At 38.6% G+C, this 22312-nt stretch overlaps 1 protein-coding gene and 1 long non-coding RNA gene across 7 annotated transcripts in view; both read left to right on the plus strand.

The window, feature by feature from the left end:
* Positions 1-22312, plus strand: part of anne (anne boleyn) — a 1549371-nt gene that overhangs the window by 1246148 nt on the left and 280911 nt on the right. The window lies entirely within an intron of this gene.
* Positions 89-1484, plus strand: LOC137234589 (uncharacterized). Its single transcript, XR_010947829.1, has 6 exons — positions 89-272; positions 332-378; positions 441-494; positions 560-743; positions 991-1141; positions 1199-1484. It is a non-coding gene; the product is annotated as an uncharacterized lncRNA (long non-coding RNA).

A 22312-nucleotide genomic window follows, 5' to 3' on the forward strand; every position in this document is an offset into this window, starting at 1 on the left:
ATGTACGCGCTCTAGTATCAAGTGTATTTGCTCTTACCTAAGAAACATTAAAAATTATTATTCTTATTTTGCATGGTTCTTGCTGACTTTGAACAAATTTAAAATTATTAAAGTTATAATTAATTCCATTTTAATTCAGTTCAGCATAAAATCTATTCGCCTTTATTCAAACTTACTAATATTCAGACACTACCCCTCTTAACACAAATACTACGAAATGTCAAAGAGCATCAAAATACACAAAATGAGTAGTAAGCCTGCTCTTTCCCAGGGTAAGTGAAATGATCTACAAATATAAATATTTCTCCCATTCTAACATTTTTAATTACAGATATCAACCTATCGAAGAATTCATGTAAGAAATTGCGGATATAAAAGGTATATCACAAATTGAATTACATTCACACATACATATTATTACACACATATTTTTGTTACAGATCAAACTGATACCTTCCAGAAATCAATGGAATATCAAATGGAATTATCTGAAAGTATGGAAGCTTAAGCTTTATTGAAATTATATAATAGTTATAATACATTTTTTTACTGTTTTTAGAAAATCATCGTTCTCAAAATGTGGCAATTATGTCTGTGTTTTGGCAGAGTTAAAAGTTGTAATGCAGAAACTTGTTAAGCAAGAGTCATGCAACGAAGCTGTTCTTAAACTTTTCCCGGTCTTGACAGATGATGGTTTGACAGCCATAGAAAGTAAAATATGCCAGGAAAATCGTGAAATTTACGTAAGTTCAACTTATTATTTATTTGTAGAAATAACTATTCCCGTTTTTATTTTTACTACTTAATGTTATTTTTTGTATTATTATAATTACGGCAACCCAAAATATGGTTAAAAACAGCGCTTATGAAAATATGCCTTTATTTGTTGCTAACGTAACTAATAAAAAATATGTTTTTGAATACTTTTCGTTGCCCTGATTATAAATACTACCTGTGAATATTTTGCGCTATATTTTAGTATTTTGACAGATTTCTACAATGAATAAGCTAATGCAGCATTCACCTAGAAAACATTTCAAAAACATTTTTGATGAAAAAATGATTATTGAGTACAACTTGGATGGCACTCATGGCAAAAAATGTCTTAAATCGTACTTAAAATTCTACGCTGCTCTTTTAGGTATGAATGTTAATATATTTCAACAACATATAATTTGCTATACCATTTTCCAAGTAGATGCAATTTCACGCTTACCCACATCCGGACAGCCCGAGGATCAATTACGGGATGCATTCAGAATTCACAAAAAGCGATATTTTAACAAGTAAGGAAGGCTAAGTTCGGGTGTAACCGAACATTACATACTCAGTTGAGAGCTGTGGAGACAAAGCAAGGGAAAATCACCATGTTGTAAAAAGAACCTAGGGTAACCCTGGAATGTGTTAGTATGACATGTGTATCAAATGGAAGGTATTAAAGAGTATTTTAAGAGGAAGTGGGCCATAGTTCTATAGATGGACGCCATTTAGGGATATCGACATAAAGGTGGACCAGGCCTGACTCTAGAATTTGTTTGTACGATATGGGTATCAAATGAAAGGTATTAATGAGTATTTTAAAAGGGCGTGGGCCTAAGTTCTATAGGTGGACGCCTTTTCGAGATATCGCAATAAAGGTGGACCAGGGGTGACTCTAGAATTTATTTTGTATGACATGGGTATCAAATGAAAGGTATTAATGAGTATTTTAAAAGGGCGTGGGCCTAAGTTCTATAGGTGGACGCCTTTTCGAGATATCGCAATAAAGGTGGACCAGGGGTGACTCTAGAATTTGTTTGTACTATATGGGTATCAAATGAAAGGTGTTAATGAGTATTTTGAAAGGGAGTGGGCCTTAGTTCTATAGGTGGACGCCTTTTCGAAATATCGTTATAAAAGTGGACCAGGGTTGACTCTAGAATGCGTTTGTACAATATGGGTATCAAACGAAAGGTGTTAGTAAGTGTTTTAAAAGGGAGTGGGCCTTAGTTCTATAGGTGGACGCCTTTTCGGAATATCGTTATAAAAGTGGACCAGGGGTGACTCTAGAATGCGTTTGTACAATATGGGTATCAAATGAAATGTTATCGTGTTAACGGCCGAGCGGAAGGACAGGCGGTTGACTGTGTATAAAAACTGGGCGTGGCTTCAACCGTTTTCGCCCTTTTTCACAGAAAACAGTTATCGTCCTAGAATCTAAGCCTCTACTAAATTTCAGAAGGATTGGTAAATTTTTGTTCGACTTATGGCATTAAAAGTATCCTAGACAAATTAAATGAAAAAGGGCGGAGCCACGCCTATTTTGAAATTTTCTTTTATTTTTGTATTTTGTTGCACCATTTCATTACTGGAGTTGAATGTTGACATAATTTACTTATATACTGTAAAGATATTAACTTTTCTTTTAAAATTAGAATTAAAAAAAAAAATTTTTTAAAAAGTGGGCGTGGTCGTTCTCCGATTTTGCTAATTTTTATTAAGCAGACATACAGTAATAAGAGTAACGTTCCTGCCAAATTTCATCATGATATCTTCAACGACTGCCAAATTACAGCTTGCAAAACTTCTAAATTACCTTCTTTTAAAAGTGGGCGGTGCTACGCCCGTTGTCCAAAATTTTACTAGTTTTCTATTCTGCATCATAAGTTCAACTCACCTACCAAGTTTCATCGCTTAATCCATATTTGGTAATGAATTATCGCACTTTTTCGATTTTTCGAAACTTTCGATATCGAAAAAGTGGGCGTGGTTATTGTCCGATTCGTTCATTTTAAATACCGATCTGAGATGAGTGCCCAGGAACCTACATACCAAATTTCATCAAGATACCTCAAAATTTACTCAAGTTATCGTGTTAACGGACTGACGGACGGACGGACATGGCTCAATCGAATTTTTTTTCGATACTGATGATTTTGATGTATGGAAGTCTATATCTATCTCGATTCCTTTATACCTGTACAACCAACCGTTATCCAATCAAAGTTAATATACTCTGTGAGCTCTGCTCAACTGAGTATAAAAATCTATGCTCATCGAAGAATTAAGCGATTTTAATGATTAATACAATGAATTTACCTCATTTTTAATAAGCTAAATCCATATACCTTTTTCAGTACTTTTTTTATTGCGATGAATAATTCAAAGTAATTGAAATATGTTCCTACTTGTGTATTTATATTAATCCCGAGAATTCATTATAATTTGATTTTAAGTTCTTTGGGTCCTTAAGAAAAGGGAGGTAAATTGGCTTTTTAGTCAATATGTATTAATTTGTAATTACTGTAATGTATTAAACATTCTATCTGCGATATAGTCTTAGCGTAATTTCTAAATAACGCGTTTGATCTCCGAAGAGTTTTTAATTAGCCAGTTTATCACCTATTTTTATATTTATTTGCTTATGAAAGTTTAAAATAATAGTTGTAATTGAAGATTAACGAAATACTAAATAACAAGTTTTTTCTAAGTTTTTAGAATCTTTTTGAGTATGCAGTTTGCAATCGAGTGTTTGGCAAACAACTACCGAGGGGTGACACCAATTAGAAAAACTTTTTTCTTTTATATAATATCTTTCAAAGAGCTGTGAAATTTTTTTGTTCAAATTTTTTTTTGTTAATAACATACATATGTATATTCATTCAAGAAATTCGATTGAAAAAAATAAAAAAAGTTTATGTTGGATTTAATCAGCTGTCGAATGTTACATAAACAAATCAGTTGTCCAACTTCAAGACCGTATTAATTTTTGTAAAACTACTCTTTTTTACAAATAATTTTATTTTTATTTTATTGCTTATGTAGGAAGGCGGACAACTGATTTATTTGTGAAATAAAAGTTTGTTTATTTGTTGTGAATTATTACTAACTGTCTATCTCCTAACTACCAACATTAGAACTAACCTACCATAACAATCTACATTCGAACTAGCTCCGTAGCTAATCACCTTTGCAGCGATCCATAACTATTTACTTTTGAGCTAGCGGGGAACAATTCTTTTTAGTACCCGTTTAGATCTAGTTAGATAGTAATGCAACGGGTGGTAATTGCCACTTCCTAGGACATCGCCATGTAAAAGTAGACAGTTGAAAGCTTGGCTTGGGGATAGAGCAGGAGCTAGTACCATACACAAAGTGCATAGTTCGACGCTACTTCTATGCTCGTTCTATTCCCTGCAGGGTATGTACTCAGTTTTTCGGCCAACACAAACGTAAAAAAATAGGAATCATAAATGCAAGTATGCATAAATACATATTGAACTCAAGTGGATTGCACTCTTTATTTTGGGCAATGGTATTCGGCTACATGGGTCATTATTTTACAAATCGAACAACTTTTGAGATTTCATAATTGTGATTCGGCTCAAACTTTTTTTAAGTTGCTCGCACGAAATAAGCAAATACCTGTATCAGGATTTCCTCGAAAAGTTTTTTTTTAGAGATCTGCATTTGCTCAGATTCGATGGGTAAGCAAACTTGCCCACATTCAAAATGCTATATTTTTGGTTCCACTCGTCGTATCTTATTATTGGCCGTCCGTTCCATTTTGAGTGTTGCCGCTGGTGGGTTTCCCCTTGTTCGGTCCGCTGTGCGTGGTAGCAGTGGCAGATCCGACACTGAAGGCAGTTGTCGCCCTCTGCCGTGGGAGCCAGAAGGGTGTCGTCCTGGAAGTATAAGAGCAGACAAAGAAACAAGAAGTAGTTGGATACAGCGGATGATAAACGGAAAGTTAGTTATATGAGGAAAACGTGTATAAGCTATAGCGATGTGCGCGAAGAGTACTCCATTGGAAGAAAGCACAGTTTAACTAAGGGGGGCATGACAAGCCCATTTTGGGTGCGAATATGGTTGTCAGGGCCGAGGCGAACGTTCTCGATGCGCCCCAGATGCCACTCGGTGGGTGGGAGCGAATCCTCTTTGATTACGACGAGGTCGCCTGGTGGAGGATTTCGCTGTGGCGTTTGCCATTTATAGCGCTTCTGAAGGTCCTTCAGATAATCCTCTTTCCAGCGTCGACTGAATTGGTGATGAAGTGATTTGAGTTTTTCCCATCGATTTATCCAGGAGGGGTCTTCCGCGTTTGGCTCAGGAAAGGCTAATAGCGGTGCACCTCGGATGAAGTGACCCGGAGTAAGCGCTGTGAATTCAGCTGGGTCCTGGCATGGTGAGGTTAGAGGCTTCGAATTTAGAACTGCTTCAATACGCACCAAAAACATCGTGAATTCTTCGAATGTAAACTTTTGGGGGTGCAGCGGTTTTTTGAAGTGGGTTTTAAAACTTTTTACTGCGAATTCCCACAGGCCGCCCATATGAGGGGCGCTGGGTGGAATATACTGCCAGTTTATTCCCTGGGGGCGTATTTCTCCACAATGTCCGCGGAGCATTCGGTAAGAAATTTAACGAAGTCGTGTTCGAGTGCGCGTTGAGCGCCAATGAACGTTTTACCATTGTCGCTCATCATTTTTGAGGGATTACCTCGTCTGCCAAAGAATCGGGCAAATGCTGCTCGAAAGGCTTCGGTGGTATGGTCCGAGCATAGCTCCAGGTGTACTGCCTTTGTGGAAAACAGAAGAATACAGCCACGTACCTTTTTATGATAGTGGTTGACCTCAAAACCGATGCTTTTTTTTGGAATAGACCTGCAAAATCTACTCCTGTTGTGGAAAAGGGGCGTGAGAAATTGCAGCGCTCAGGTGGTACCGCTGCCATTACTTGCGTGCGCGTTTTCTGTTTGAAAAGCGTGCACGATTTGCAATGAAAAATGCTTTTCTTCATAAGAGGCTTTAGTTTTGGTACGTAGTACTGTTGCCTCAACATTTGGAATATTAACCGCATTTCTGCATGAAGAAGCAGGCAGTGTGAAAACTCTAGATTTAGCTGGCACAGCCTTGAATCCGGAGGAAGGATTACTGGATGCTTCTCGTTGTATTGCAATGTAGTCCGTTCCAATCAGCCACCGATACGTAGAAGACCAGATCCATCAAGAAAGGGATTAAGCGCCAAAAGGGAACTCTTTTTGCTAATTGGCATTTTGTTTTGTAAAAATTTTGACAAACGCAGGAACAGCTGGTGACTTGTTGGCAGGTAAACTAAATCAGAGCCGACGGCATCTTCCAAATCGCAACCGAACCCCGAATTCTCTCTCTTAACGAAAGAAAATGCTGGATCAAGAGGACAATTGGAAGTTAGCCGTTGCTTGCTGACAAACGAAAAAATAGTTAAGTCGAGGGCGGCTACCCGGTAGGAAATTAATTAGGCCACTGGCCTAAACATGCCGGCCCCCTTGCCATTGGCAATATACGAAATGCCAACACCAGCCGGTTCAACGTTTGACTTGAAATTATGAAATGAACATTACATTGAAAAAAGGAAAAATCTACCATACGAAGTTATGAAATGAACATTTGCATAAATTAAAATTTAACAATTTGAAAATTTGAAGATTTGAAAACAGCAAACTTGACTTACGAAACTAGTCAACTAAAATTTGTACATATTTAAGTATTCGAAATTTAAATAACAAATTTAAAATGAATAAAAAATGAAAGATGTTGCTGCTGCTAGCCTGCCGTGGAGCCGGAAATGACCAAACCGAATATGGTCGGTTGCAATAGCAGGCTTCCTATCGATGAAGTTGGTGTACCGCTCACCATGATTTTGGCGTATACGTCTGCGCCGATTACGAGCCGAATAGGCGACGAAACATAAAATTTTGGATCTGCTAATCGCATGAATTGCAATGGCGTAGCAATCTTTGGGTCCAGATTTGTTCGTGGACTTATTTTCGCATACCCTTCAACTACCGTCGCCAGTGTCGAAATCCGCTCGGTTACGCCATGTTTTCCACGAAAGATTATGTGACGACTTTTACTGTGGCCACCCCCTGCACGATCCAGTTGAATTTCTCGTGCTAGCTCTTTGTCGATAGTCGTATTCGGAGAACACGGGTCAATGAGTGCCCGCACAAGGTGAAGTCGGCCACCGGACTCAATTTTGACTATGGCGGTCGGTGCTATCGGCTCGAGGGTGGTCAAAATTGGTGCAGATGCCGTTGTGGCTACTGTCCCTGCTCGAAATCCTTTCGGTGTTGCGCGTTGGAGGGTGAGCGACTTGATCTCGTTGGCTCGATTAGGCTCTTTCCGCGTATACGGTTTGCTTGCATTAGGAGCTCTGTGACCATTGCGACGTTTGGACGGTCGGAAAGTATTTGATGCCTAGCCGCCCTGTCGCCAATTTTTCTGCGGAGCACGACGAGATGCTGAGCTTCCCAAACGTTGATGAACTGGTGTACGAAAGTCTCTACCTGTAAGGCTTCGTGGTATCGGCGATTGGCAAGTATTTAATGTCAAGTCGCGCGACCGCCTTTCGTGTTGGAGCAGCGGGCGGAAAGTATTTAATGCCGCGCCACTGCCGTCTATTCGAAGAACGCCAACTACCTCACTTTGCTCCAACTCCTCTTCCTCAACCTGTTGAGCCCACGATTTTGTCTCCTCAGTGACATGAATTGACAAAGTGTCGTCAAAATCGTCGTCAACGTTGCGGCAGCGAGACTGCAGCGTTGTCGTCGGTCGATCGTTTGCCACGGCCTCGATGTGGTGTGGTGTTTCTCACCACAATAATGGCAACGTGCCGTGCTAGAGCACGTTTCCATGCGATGGAATGGCGACAAACAGTTGGGGCAGTACTTTTGGATGAGTACCATCCTCAACCTCTCCTCTGGTGACTTAGCACGATATTGCGGGCATAGCCGTATACCATGGTGGCTGTTGCATAGGCGGCATGGAATCGGGAAGGAATGCGAACCTTGCTCCGACCTGTTGCGTGCTGCGACAAAACGAGACATTCTGTAATGAAAAGAAGTCGTTTTAATCGAGAAAATAATGAATTAGAAAGTAGGCGACGGGTGGGTGATGAGTGTGGAGGCGAGGTGTTTTGTCAATTTATTTCCGGATTCGTTCGTTGGTAGTCGGACCAGTTTCACGATTGGTGGAGTGACTAGTCCCTTCTCGGTCCGAACCTTCACTACTCGGACGCGATTGTCCGCACGGCAATGTATATCGACGACTCGGCCAAGTCGCCATTCGTTTGGAGGCACGTTATCTTCACGGTTCACGACGAGATATCCGCTTTCATGTCCGGTTGCTGTCGCTTCCACTTAGTCCTCTTTTGCAGCTCCGTAAGGTATTCGTTCTTCCATCGTTGACAGAATGAATGATGCAATACTTTCATCTTTTGCCATCGGTTAATCACTGATGCTGGATTCTCGCTAACCTCAATCTCCGGGGGAGATAACAGAGGGGCACCTATAAGAAAATGTCCAGGAGTCAATGGTTCTAAGCTCGATGGGTCATTTGAAGCGGGACTAAGAGGTCTTGAGTTAAGACAAGCCTCATTTCTACATAAAAGTGTCGAAAACTCCTCAAACGTATATTTGAGTCCAGATGCTACCTTTCTAAAATGGGTTTTAAAGCTCTTCACGCCAGCCTCTCATAAGCCCCCCATGTGAGGAGCTGATGCGGGTATGAAATGCCATGAAAGTTCATGATAGAAGTACTTCGAAAGAAGTGCAGTACGAGAATCAGATATAAAAGTCTTAAATTCAGCCTTTAGGGATCTAGATGCTCCAACGAAGTTGGTTCCGTTGTCTGAATATATATTTTTGGGACATCCTCGGCGCGATATAAACCTAGAAAAGGCTGCTAGAAAGGTGGTAGTGCTAAGGTCATTTGTGGGTTCTAGATGAATGGCCTTTGTTGCGAAGCAAACGAAAAGACAAACGTACCCCTTTGTAATAACACAAGCTCTACTTCTGTAGTTTTTTATCTCGAAAGGACCTGCAAAATCAACGCCGGTATTTGTAAATGCCCTAGAAAAAGTTGTGCGTTCTGAAAGTAGGGAAGCCATGACTTGAGATTGCGTTTGCTTTTTGTATATAGTACATACCTTGCAATTGTGAATAACAGACTTTATCATAACTTTGATCCGGGGAATCCAGTACTGTGCTCGAACTATTCGCAACATTAACTGGTTTTCTCCATGAAGCGATATTTCATGTATAAACTTAACCACCAAGCGAGAGTAATGGCAATTGGGATTCAAGGGGTTGTGTAGCGCAATATATAGCTTCTCCAACCCAATTGTCAACCTCACCTTCGAGCGGCGAATCCCGTATCACTAACAGACGAGGCTCTGGCGACCCCAAGCTCCTCATGGAACTTGGGGGTGGGGAGGGAGGGATGGCCTGAAGGTTCAATGTGGCCATATAAATCGTTCCCGAGATGGTCGGGCCAGCACCTTAAAGGTGCTGTGTTACCGGAGCGTATCGGATCTGAATCCGACAAAGGACCATCACATCGATAACTCTCCCCAAAGCCTTCGGGGAGTAACCTAATCGCTACAACAACAACAACAGTAATGGCAATTGTAAGGCAGAAGAATTGGATGCTTTTCTTTATAGCTGATGTCTTTTGATGCTCCGATACGGCCTTCGATTCTTAAAACTCCGCTTGGGTCGATAAATGGATTTAAGGCTAGAATTTCGCTTTTAGCGCTTATCGCATGTCCCGATTTTAAATTCGAAACCTCCGCTGAAAAATGTTGTTGCTGGCAGAGGGCAATTATTCGCTGGGTTGTACCTTTTATTTCCTCCGCAGAGATTGATACAGAAGCTGCTTGAAACATTGATTTCTGAGTGGGTTGGGTCCTTTGGATGATACGATAGAACTCGTAAAGACCTTGGAAGCGAAGAGAAGCGTTGGAGTATATCCGACACTTCAACGACTTTCGTTGCGTGGGAGAGCACGCGCTTTCCCTCTTCGTCTGTTTGGAAGCCCGACTCTTGTTTTGGCCATTCTGACTTGCCTTCTTGCAGCCAAGAAGGACTGCCACCACAAGGAGTTTTCAATTAAGTCCTGCGCTGTCACTCCACGGCTAGCTAAATCGGCAGGATTCGACGTGATACCAATGGTGTTGTCCAACCTTGTCGATGCTTTTGGTAACCCTGTGGGACACGAAGGTTGACCAAGAGCATGGTGGCTTTCTAAGCCACGCTAGCACTATAGTGGAGTCAGTCCACAGATAAACCTCTAGTGATCGAAGATCCAGGTTCATGACTACAGCGTCCATCATTTCAGCTAGCAGTACTGCTCCACACAATTCGAGACGAGGAAGGGAGATCGTTTTCGCCGGCGCTACTCTTGTTTTTGCTAACAGAAGATTTACATGGGCGGCACTGCCTTCTTCTACGCGCATATAGATGGCTGCTGCGTATGCCTTTTCGGAGGCGTCGCAAAATCCGTGGAGTTCCATTTTGCACTGTGGAGAAAACCTAACCCATCGTGGAATCCGAATGTTATTAATAGCTGGATACTCCACAGAAAATTTTTTCCACCGGCCTAATGTGCTTGAAGACACTTCCTCATCCCAACCTGTTCCCTCTAACCAAACATTGTGCATCATAATTTTCGCTACTATGACTATTGGAGCAAGCCACCCGAGAGGGTCAAAAAGTTTCGCGATTGCTGACAAAATCTTACGTTTAGTTACTTCTTGACCTTGATCGAATTCTTTCGCAGTGAAGTAGAAATGATCCGAACATGCATTCCATCGAATGCCGAGGGCTTTAACGCTGCTTGCGTCCTCGAAGTCTAAGAAGTCTTGGCTAAGCAGATGAGCGGCAGGAATATCGTTCAAGACTTGCCTTCAGTTGGCGGCCCACTTTCTAAGAGGAAAGCCTGCTGAATATAAGGCGCCAGAAATTTCATCACGCGCTTGGATTGTGGATTCCAAGTCGTGCCCACCTGCAAGTATGTCGTCGACGTACATATGTCGCGTTAAAATGGTGGCGGCAACTGGATGTGAATCTTGTACGTCGTATGCCAATTGAAGCCATGTTCTTATTGCTAGGTACGCAGCACAGTTTACCCCGAAAGTTACCGTATTCAATTGAAATTGACGGATGGGTTCGTCTGTAGACTCACCGAAGAGAATTCGTTGAAATTTCCTCTGCTGAGGATGGACAAATATTTGGTGACACATCTTCTCGATGTCGCTGCTAAAAACGAATTTGAACAGCCTCCATCTAAGAATTAAGATCGTAAGATCGCTTTGTAGGATGGGACCAGGAAGCAGAGCATCGTTTAAACTCACGCCGTTATCTGATGGACACGAAGCATTAAACACCACTCTCACCTTCGTAGAAGTGCTTTCTGGCTTACTCACCGCATGATGGGGTAAGTAGTAGGATTCGGACGGATTTTCGGACGGGCTTGGTCGGATTTCAGACATATGACCTAACTGATCATATTCTTTAAGGACTCTTGTATACTTCTCTCGTAAAGAGGGGTTTTTGGCTAGCCTACCTTCACAACGAAAATATTGCGAGAACGCAGTTTTACGTGAAAACCCTAAAGAAATATCTACTGGGAAATTCTTTCGGAAGGGTAAAGAGACCGTATATCTCCCCGTGTCCGTTCGCGTCGTAGTTGCTTTGTAAATCTCCTCGCAGTATTCCTCATCGGCCGTACGGATCGCGTTCCTTGGGATATCTTCCAATTCCCAAAATGCTGCCAGTTGTTGGTCCAAAGAGATTTCATTGTAAAAAGAGACACAGGATGTCGCCTTTTTGTTTGCGTTGGTCTGTCCCTTAAGTATCCATCCGAATACCGTTTCCTGGGCGAGAAGATTACTCGTAGAGTCCTTCCGAATCCCCTCCAACATGATTTGCGGATAGACATCTCCTCCAAGCACAAGATCAACTTGTTCGTTCGCAAAGAATCTTCTGTCTGCTAGTTTAATTCCCGGGAAGTTTCGTTGGATAGCCGGGTCAATATCGACGGTTGGCAGATTGCCTGTCAATTGAGGTAACACTAAAGCCGTAGTGCTGATGGATACCGTCGTGTCAAGGGGTGAGCCTATATGGATAGGGCAAGCTAGGGTGGAATGAGCAGACACCGTATTGTTGATACCTGACACGGTAGCGTTCACTTTTTTGGCTGGAAGCCCGATACGTCGGCGAAGCCGTTCCGTAATAAATGAACACTCGGAGCCCGAATCTATTAAGGCTCGGGCCGAGTATACGGTATCACTATATCGCAGGTGGATTTGAGCAGTTCCTAGTAGGATCCCTTTATGTGTGTTCGAAAAACACGATTGGACTTGACTCGGAGAGTCACTGTTGGCCTGATTGCGACTATGCTCAGAAGTGGTTCGTTTGGAAGTAGTTCCGGTACCACTCGACGTTGAACTCGAAGAGTCCTGTTTGGATGAAAAGGTTGCCTGAACTGGATTCAAATGCAGGAGAGTGTGATGTCGTGCGTGGCAAGTTGAACAGTTGTAGGCGCTGTTGCATTTCGCCACACCATGTCCGGAAGACAAACAGTTTAGACACAAATTGTTCCTTCTCACATGCTTACTGCGATCAGACGGAGTCATCTTTAGGAAGCGTGAGCAGGATCGAATGTGGTGAGCGTCACGACTGCAGAGTTTGCATTTCGCATTTGATATGCTTGCCTGAAAATTATTCAATTTTTTGCTGTTCGCTTCGTTATGTGATTTGGGGGGTTGAGATTTGGTCGGCTGTGAGCTTCGCAAATCGAAAACCGTTTCCAAAGTCTGGAACCGAATTGTTAGAAACTTGTCCATATCACTCCATTTTGGGATTTCGGTTTTATCTTGAACCGATTGCTCCCACAAGGAAAGCGTAGCTTCCGGAGGTACGTAATGATCGCATCCCAATTCGATATGTCAACTTTATGAATCTGGAGTGCCGAAATGCAATTATTTATTCCCCGCTGCAGTTGTTTGATTGCACTTCCAGATTCAGTTCCTACGGGGGGGGGGTGGAGGTTGAAGAGGATCTTCAATTGGCTATTAACTAGAATTCGTTTATTCTCATAACGATCGGTCAGGTTTTTCCACGCGGTTTCGAAACCTTCATTTGTAAGGGGACATTTGCTTACTATTTCTCTTGCTTCGCCCTCAGTTTTTTTTATTAAATGGCATAATTTTTCTACTGAGGCGAGCCCCTGATTCTTTATGTAAATGGCCGTGAATAAGTCACGGAATGTTGGCCATGACAAATAATCTCCCTTAAAAACTTCGGTATCACAAGGCGGAACCCTAATATTGCGTTCCCTAACCGAGTTGTCGCTTGATTTTTCAGAGGCTTTATCTTTTTGCTTTGTAGCTAGGTCACCTATGAACTCTATGCACTTCATATAAGTCGTATACGCTAACTTATACTTTTTCTTCGCTGCACTAGCCTCTTTGGAAGATGTTGCAGCATCTGACCCCTGAAACTCACTATAGCTGCGTTTTATGTTGCTCCACAGCTCTTTAGCCTCCTCCATTTGGGTTTCGATGACTGCTTGATTGGGGTTTTCGAATTCACGAGAGTCCGCCTCGAGGTCTATCAAGGACTCAACTAATTGGTTGAAACTTGCCATTTTTTGTTAGTTTGTTGGATGAAAAAATTTACTTTGGATCATTAAAAACTTGGACGAAATCCGAAAAACGCACATAGTGCTAAAGTGTTTTTAAAATCCAAAATTATTAAAATTGGCGTAAAACTTAAGTAGCCTACAGGTATCGCTAACTTTTTGCCGTTAAAAATTTCAAACTCGTTACCGAAATAGCACTGTGGTGCTTGAAACTCCCTTTTTCTTGTTTTAAATGGGGTGAATTTGAAAGAACCTATAAATTTCAATAAGAACGCCAACCAACATCCCGAAATAACTCACCAAAATCTAGATATATTAGTATAAAACAACTAAATAGGTGAGGAGAAAAATGAAAAAAACACGAAATTTAAGTATAAAAATATTTATTTGTTATTTCAAAAATAATCACAAATTATTTGGAAAATAATTGCACACTTTATTTAAAATAAATACCGGTGAAAATGTATTTTTAAACTTCCTTTTTGAGGTTTCGGGATTCGCAGTACTAATTTCGGGATATGCACTCCTTTGTAGTTGCTCACCACCACTATAATGCATGTATATACGCAAATTCGCCTTGATTTGTTTACTTCTTTTATTTCGTTTTTCTTGCACTTGTTTTAAATAATGCGATCGCAAATCGCTATTATTTTTAACTTAAATTGTTTTCAACAATAATAATTGCGGAAATAAACTCGATGGGAGTGATTTTGGTGTTTTTCTGAACAAAGTGGTAATAAATTAATTCAATTGAAGTGAATAGTGCAGTGCTTTGTTGTTGTAAAACAAAAAACAATGTCCAATGGGCAATTTAGGTCGTATGTTGGCGCGGCCAAAAAAATGTAATTGGCAAACAATGCAACGCGTTAAAAAACGATTATAAAAACAATTAATTTGGACACTTTTCTATATATTTATTTTAATTAATTTGGAAGGTTCTAATAAGCACTCACTGCAAAATAATTAAATTACCACTTTTTGTTTTGTTTATGTCCGTTCGGACGGACTATAAAGACGGACTATAAAGATGGCGCTAGCCGAAGATCTTTACATACAAATTGGTATTGGAAGACAAAAAAAAAAACAAAAAACACTAAATCACTCGCGCACAATTTGAAATATTTTTCGGAAAAATCCGCGGAAATCACTTAAATACCTTTTATTTCGTTTTCTTATTTTATTCAATTATACAATAAAATAGAAAAACTCACCTGTATTTTACTTTTCTTTTTGGTGTATGTGGGAGTAGGATGAATATGTTTGTATTTATATGTTTAAATGTTCGGCACCTGTTGGCTTAAATTTTCCTTCTTTGATATCAAAGCTCTTGTAGGAAATATTGCTTGTTCGTAGAATGGCTACAAAGGACCATGAACACAATCAGCGGGAATGAAACCAATTGTGTTTTGCGAAAAGAAATAAAAACAAGATAATTAGTATTTATGCATAGGAATATGTATAATAATTAAAAATCAGTCTTTATTTCTTTTATATATGTATATTATCACAATGAAAGGAATTTAGGAACTTACGTTTTGTGTATTTTGATTATCCAAACGATTTAAAATTTTAACAAACGCAGGAAAAGCTGGTGACTTGTTGGCAGGCAAACTAAATCAGAGCCGCCGGCAACTTCAAATCGCCACCGAACCCCGAATTCTCTCTCTTAACGAAAGAAAATGCTGGATCAAGAGACAATTGGAAGTTAGCCGTTGCTTGCTGACAAACGAAAAAATGGTTAAGTCGAGGGCGGCTACCCGGTAGGAAATTAATTAGGCCACTTGCCTAAACAACCAGTGTATAAAACGTCATTCAGGTGTATTCCTGACCCAGATTTTTTAGAAGCGTCAAAAACCACACGAACTTTGATGGTGACCTTATCTGGTTTGACTACCGCATGATGCAAGTAGAAAGAGAAGACCTTGCCATTCGAAGTTATTTCGCATGGGTCGGTAGATTCCATGTGATCAAGGTCGAGATATTCTTGCAAAACATTGTTGTACATTGTACCTAACTCCCCCTTTTTCTGAGGCGATCGCTCCATGCTGAAAACAGCCGGTGGGATTTGCCGAGAGAAAGTTTTTCAGGAAACTCTTCTTTGAATGGAAGTCGCGCAATTTAATGACCGTTTGGTACTCGTGTCGTGGTTGTTGCATATATCTGCTCACACGCTTGATCCTCGGAGGATATCTGTGGAGGTTGTGGAATTGCCTCTCTCCAAAATTTTCTCAATTGAGAAATGAGTGTCTCGTTCGATACTTGGACTTGTGTCGAGAATGACACAATATTTTCAGTTATTGGACCACTGAGAATACAAACAAAAACCTTAACTAACAATATATCGATTTGTCATACCAACCAGCTTATGCGCGGATCATATTGACAATATGTAGGTCAATACAATAATTTGCTGACGAACAGTTATTCATTATGAAATCATGCACTTTTAGTATGTAAGCATTAATAAGTAAGTATGTATGTGTAGGTTAAGAACTTTTGTATAAATAGAAATACATTTCGGTAATAAATAAGAATCACTTTTTAATGCTACACATCGGCGTTCCTCTTTATTTATTTTAACGTTTTTACGATATCTCGAGGTGAGAAATTCGTTCATTTGTGACCATGAGGGTAAATCTCTTCGCGAAGAGGGAGATTGTTCCCAAAGTGGTAGGGTCGTTTCGGGGAGATTTGATGAACAAATGTACACCAGAATCGGATCCCAAGTGTCTGTCGTAACTCCTTGCGAGTGAAGGACTGATGGGCAGTTCTTGAAGTTGCTCACTGTTTTTGGATGGAATAGTGGCAATAGTCAGTAAGAATTTGATCTGGTTGTCAACCAGGATACGCTTGTTTTCGTACCGTTACCGTAAAGCTTCCCAGGCAAGGTCAAAGTTATCATCGCTCAAAGGATATTGTTTGAAGATAAAGCCTGCTTTGCTTTGCGTTTTGTACCGGAGATGGTACAATTTCTGGGCACGGGAGAGCCTTGGGTGGTTAATGTACACTGCTGTGAGCATATCACGAAAAGCGAGCCACTTTCAGTAGCCGCTATTTGTTGCCCTTTCCTTGACCGTTTCTTTTTTTGGTCCATTTTTTAGTTTTGTACCAGTTTCGGACGCTTTTGGGGGGCTGAGAGGCATTTTACGCACACTTTTAATTTTTCACCAAAAAAAAACCGAATAAATTATTTTTACGCTCAGGGAACGTTCGCAAAGCTCGAAGATGGAATTGCTCTTCGTGCCACAGAAATTTAAAAAAGGAAATTTAAATTGGTGGCGGTGTTTATGGTTTTTTTTTTTTTTTGAAAAACAGAGTCAAGCTCAGAAAACGGGACGTTCTTTAAATTATTTAAATCCGAGAAATGTGGAATTTAATTTTATGTTTGACAAAAACAAAAGAATAAATAAAAAAATCACAAACACATTTCACTTATATATACGTGTAAATGTACGTGTGGAAACAACGTGTATTTGTAAATTTTGTTTTATTTTTATTTATTTGTAAATTACTGGTATATAAATGTGTGTATATATGTATTAGAAAATAACAATATGTACTTTGAAGTTTTTATGAATATTTTTTTGAAAGTTCCTATAGGGACGAAAACATCTCAAACATAGTTTTATGCGCTAGAATAAGTACACATGTACATGCGCAATATACAAACGTATGTATATATGTTTGTTTGTACGAATGTATGCACGTGAATCAACGAAGCTGCTATATTTTTGTTTACAAACAGAGTTTGTTTTGATTTGCTTCTTCGTCTATTTAATGTCGCGTTTTTTGTAGTGAAGCTGAGTGCGCTTGATTGTAAGGCTGGCAGAGTGCAGCAAAGAAAGATGGAAAAAATTGCTAAGGTGAGAGAAATCTGATCGACATTACCCACCCTCTTTGCTAATGAAGCTATACGTGCTGGGAGAATTTCGCTGGAAGAGCGGCTTGAACGTGTGAGTAAGCACGTATGATGCTCTCAGAGTGGAGAAATAAGAATGCTGGAAAAGAAAGTATGTAAATACATATGTATGAATATTATAATTTGTTGTATGCTGGCAAGCAAGAAAAAATGGCTTGGAAGTGAGTTGAACTGTATCGCCAAGTTCAACGATCTGTGCGAACAACGGGGTAAATTCAGCTGTAGAAGAAATTTTGCTAATGATGTTCTTGCACAGTGGATTTGAGTAGGCAAGTAAACTGCAATTGTTGTAGGTTGAATGCCACTGAAAATTTATACATATATAGATATATTTTGATAAAATTTATTAGCCTTGAATGTTGCAATTAATTAGATTAGTTGAGCTGAAAGGCCGCGGTTAATGAATGAAACTTCCTTTTGGTTAGTTTTATATTCATAAATTTAAATTTTGGTCGATATTTCGACTTCAATCTGAAGTCATCAACAGGGCTGAAGACAAAACAATAACAATAGTTAATTACACAGAACATACATATGAACACATGAATAACAAAATATGACTTACACATATGGATATGTATGATCGACTGATTGGGAATATGACCAAAAATTACAAAGAGGTCGAGAAAAACAAAAGAAGAAACCAAAATATAAACAATTTGTTATTTTGTTTAAAGCTGGCTTCAGGTCAAATTGAGTAAAAACACAATATATTTAAGTTTTACTACCAATATATTTCGGCTACTCTTCCGGTAACCGTCTTCAGGGCGTAACTATTGACAAAATCAAAACAAAATAAAATAAAACATTAACAATTGCACATATTAAAAATTATAAAATTGAACAAAATATATGTACATACATTGCATTTATTTACACGTCTGCTCTGTCTGACGTGGAGCTGTGTACTGTCTTGTTGGAAAGTAAATATTTGTAGCTGTGCGCGCAGTTCGCTATATCTGTCTTATAATTGAGCCTAATGTTTGTATCTTTGTCGACGATATGTAACATTTCTAGAGTGAAACGTTTGCTATAATGTTGTTCTTGCTGGAGAATCTTTGTTTCTTCAAAATTTGGTGTATGTGCTCTCATTTTACAGTGCATCATGAGTGCTGTTTTTTGATTCATTACATTATGGCAATGTTTTAAATCCGACTTGTGTTGGGCAAGTCTACTTTTCAATTTTTGTTTGCTTGTTCCTACATAAACACTATGGCAAGGCTCATTGTTTTTACCTCCTTTGCATGGAATTTCATAAACTATGTTACTTTTTTCCATTTCGGGTATTTTAGATTTTGTTTTGTTGAAAAAGTTTTTTTAAAAACGGAAGGCACGCCGTAGGCATATAACAAATTACAATGGGATATGCAAGTATAAAAACCAACTATGACAACACCAAAACAACAATCAACAAACTTCAAGCAACATCCAAAAAATTGGTAAAAATTAAGTGTAATATAAAGTTCCTTTTACAATGTAGAAAGTCTAAGCTAATTCCGAATTTCATAAAAATTCAGATAAATGTTATAAATTATTTGTATCTGACCGTGACACATACACTGACATAGAAAAACTTCTACAACAACACACACACTACTATCAAACAAAAATATTAAACTTACTAATCAAACATAAACCTAATGCAATGAGAGATCTAAATAGAAAAATAGAAGAAGCAACAACAAAATTAAAAGAACAATTAAGCGAAGAAGATTTCCATGAGTTTATGGAAAGCGAAGAAAAAATCGGTAAAAAACTAGCAACAACGATAAAAAACCGACAAAGTGTGAAATATGAGAAGCTACGAACCAAACGAAATTCATTTTTTACCAACAACAATAAACAAAAAGAGTGGTTTATAAATACAACGAAAGTAGAGATTCCACATGACGTAAAAGCATTGTTAGCAAAGGGACCAAAGTTTGGTCTACCAGTGGACAACAAGAGCTTTCCTCTCTTCAAATATATAGCGGATGGAGAGGAGCTGATACAAACTCTTAACAACAAAGAGCAGCAAGAAGATGCCCGCACGAAATTCTCGTGGCTTATAAAAAACCACACGAGAACACATCGGCAAAGTGCAATAGATAGAACAATAATAGACACAGTGGAGCAAACACGAAATTTTCTTAGCAAAAATAAAAACATAAAAATTTTAACATCGGACAAAGGTAAAAAAAACCGTGGAAATGGAAATTGACGAATATAATGAAAAAATGACAAATATTTTAAATGACAAAAATACATATAGAATTCTAAATAAAGATCCCACATCACGATTACAAGCCAGGAACAATAATCTAGTCGAAAAGCTGTTTAAAAGGGAACTTATAACAAAGGCCGAAAGAAGCAAACTTACATCTAATACGTCGTTACCGCCCAGAATTTATGGCTTACCCAAAACACATAAGGAAGGATTACCACTTAGACCGATATGTTCGGCAATCGGATCGCCATCGTACGGATTATGTAAATATATTACGGATATACTCAAAAATTTAACAGCGAACTCCATATATAATATACGAAACACACTAGATTTTAAAGAAAGAGTAAACAATGCCTACATAGGTGATGACGAAAAACTTATATCATTTGACGTTATTTCCCTTTTCCCGAGTATACCTATACAATTAGCACTTGACGTTATTTTAGAAAAATGGACAATAATACAAGAACACACAATGATACCAAAGCATTTATTTATGGAAATAGTAAAATTCTGTATTCAGGAGAGTAGATATTTTAAATACAACGACACTATATATACGCAAATAAAAGGCATGCCAATGGGATCACCTGCCTCGCCAGTGATTGCAGACATAATAATGGAAAAACTTTTGGAAAACACATTGGAAAAATTGGGATGCAAACCAAGATTGCTTACAAAGTATGTCGATGACTTGTTTGCAATAGTAAGTGCAAAGGAGGTACAAAACACTTTAAACGCGCTAAACTCTTTCAACAAAAGTATACAATTCACCATAGAACTAGAACAAGACGGAAAATTACCTTTTCTTGATTCAATGATAAACAAGTATGGAAATGTACTCAAATTAAAGTGGTACAATAAACCGACGGCATCAGGACGAATCGTCAACTTTTTTTCCAAACACCCAAAGGCGATGATACGAAATACAGCAATGGGCTGTATTCGAAGGATGTTACAAAGTTCAGATGAGATGTACCACAACCAAATAGAAAAAGAAATATTTGTATTACTAAGGAATAACGATTTCCCCGATAAAACTATTAAAAGCTTATTAAATAAATCAAAACATCAAAACCAAAAGCAAAAATCCGAAAACCCAGTAATTTTCAAATCAGTTATTTATGTACCTCAACTCTCTGAACGACTCGCGACGTCAGATTGTTACAATAAAGAAAATATTATGAAATTCCATCCAAAGGAGGTAAAAACAATGAGCCTTGCCATAGTGTTTATGTAGGAACAAGCAAACAAAAATTGAAAAGTAGACTTGCCCAACACAAGTCGGATTTAAAACATTGCCATAATGTAATGAATCAAAAAACAGCACTCATGATGCACTGTAAAATGAGAGCACATACACCAAATTTTGAAGAAACAAAGATTCTCCAGCAAGAACAACATTATAGCAAACGTTTCACTCTAGAAATGTTACATATCGTCGACAAAGATACAAACATTAGGCTCAATTATAAGACAGATATAGCGAACTGCGCGCACAGCTACAAATATTTACTTTCCAACAAGACAGTACACAGCTCCACGTCAGACAGAGCAGACGTGTAAATAAATGCAATGTATGTACATATATTTTGTTCAATTTTATAATTTTTAATATGTGCAATTGTTAATGTTTTATTTTATTTTGTTTTGATTTTGTCAATAGTTACGCCCTGAAGACGGTTAGCGGAAGAGTAGCCAAAATATATTGGTAGTAAAACTTAAACATATTGTGTTTTTACTCAATTTGACCTGAAGCCAGCTTTAAACAAAATAAGTAATTAATTAAGAGGTCGCCAAAAATCACAATTATATAAACAATTTGACAAGGTATTTGTTTAACCGGCTTTAGGTCCAAGTTTTAGTATGAAAACACCAAAAATTGTTTTTTCTTTAATTTACCAATATATTTCGGTTACACACGGTAACCGTCTTCAGGGCTTTGAACTATAAACAAATTACAGAAACATAAAATAAAAATACAATTGACATAAAAAATTGAACAAACATGAACATTTCTCTACATACATTATTTTACACGTCTTCGCTGTTTAACATGGAGCTAGTCACTGTCCGCATATTGTTTATCAAAAGTTTGTAGTAGCTCGCGCAGTTATCAATGTCCGTTTTGTAATTCATTCGTATGTTAGTCGGTGTGTTTAAAATATGAAGTACTTCTAAAGTCAATCTCTTATTATATTGTTTCTCTTCCTGAAGTATTGTTGTTTGGTTAAAGTTCGGAGAGTGGTTTTTCGTCGTACCGTGTGTCATAAATGCTGTTTTTTGGTGAGTTGCTTCGTGGCAATGTTCAAAATCTGATTTATGTTGGGCTAGTCGAGTTTTTAATTTAGCTTTGGTTGTGCCCACATATATATTATTGCATGATTCCATGTCATTTCCATTACATTCTATTTTATATATCACATTGCTTCTATCCGCATGAGGTACTTTAGATTTTGTTCTGTTGAATAAATTTTTTAATGTGTTAATTGGCTTGTGCGCTATTCTAACTTTTTCTTTATTAAAACAATTCGAGTTTGCTAAGTGCTCTGATAAATTTGGTACATAACATAATGACTTGAAAATTTCAGGTTTTTGTGATTCCCGTTGACTAGCTTGTGATGTACATCTTTTAATTAGGGTATTTGTAATATTTTCAGGAAAATCTTGACTTTTTAATAATACTTTTGCTTCTTCTTTGATCTCTTCGTGGTAAGCGTCATCTGATATATTTAGCATACGTCG

Source organism: Eurosta solidaginis, chromosome X, assembly GCF_040869045.1.
Source record: "Eurosta solidaginis isolate ZX-2024a chromosome X, ASM4086904v1, whole genome shotgun sequence".
Lineage (NCBI taxonomy): Eukaryota > Metazoa > Arthropoda > Insecta > Diptera > Tephritidae > Eurosta > Eurosta solidaginis.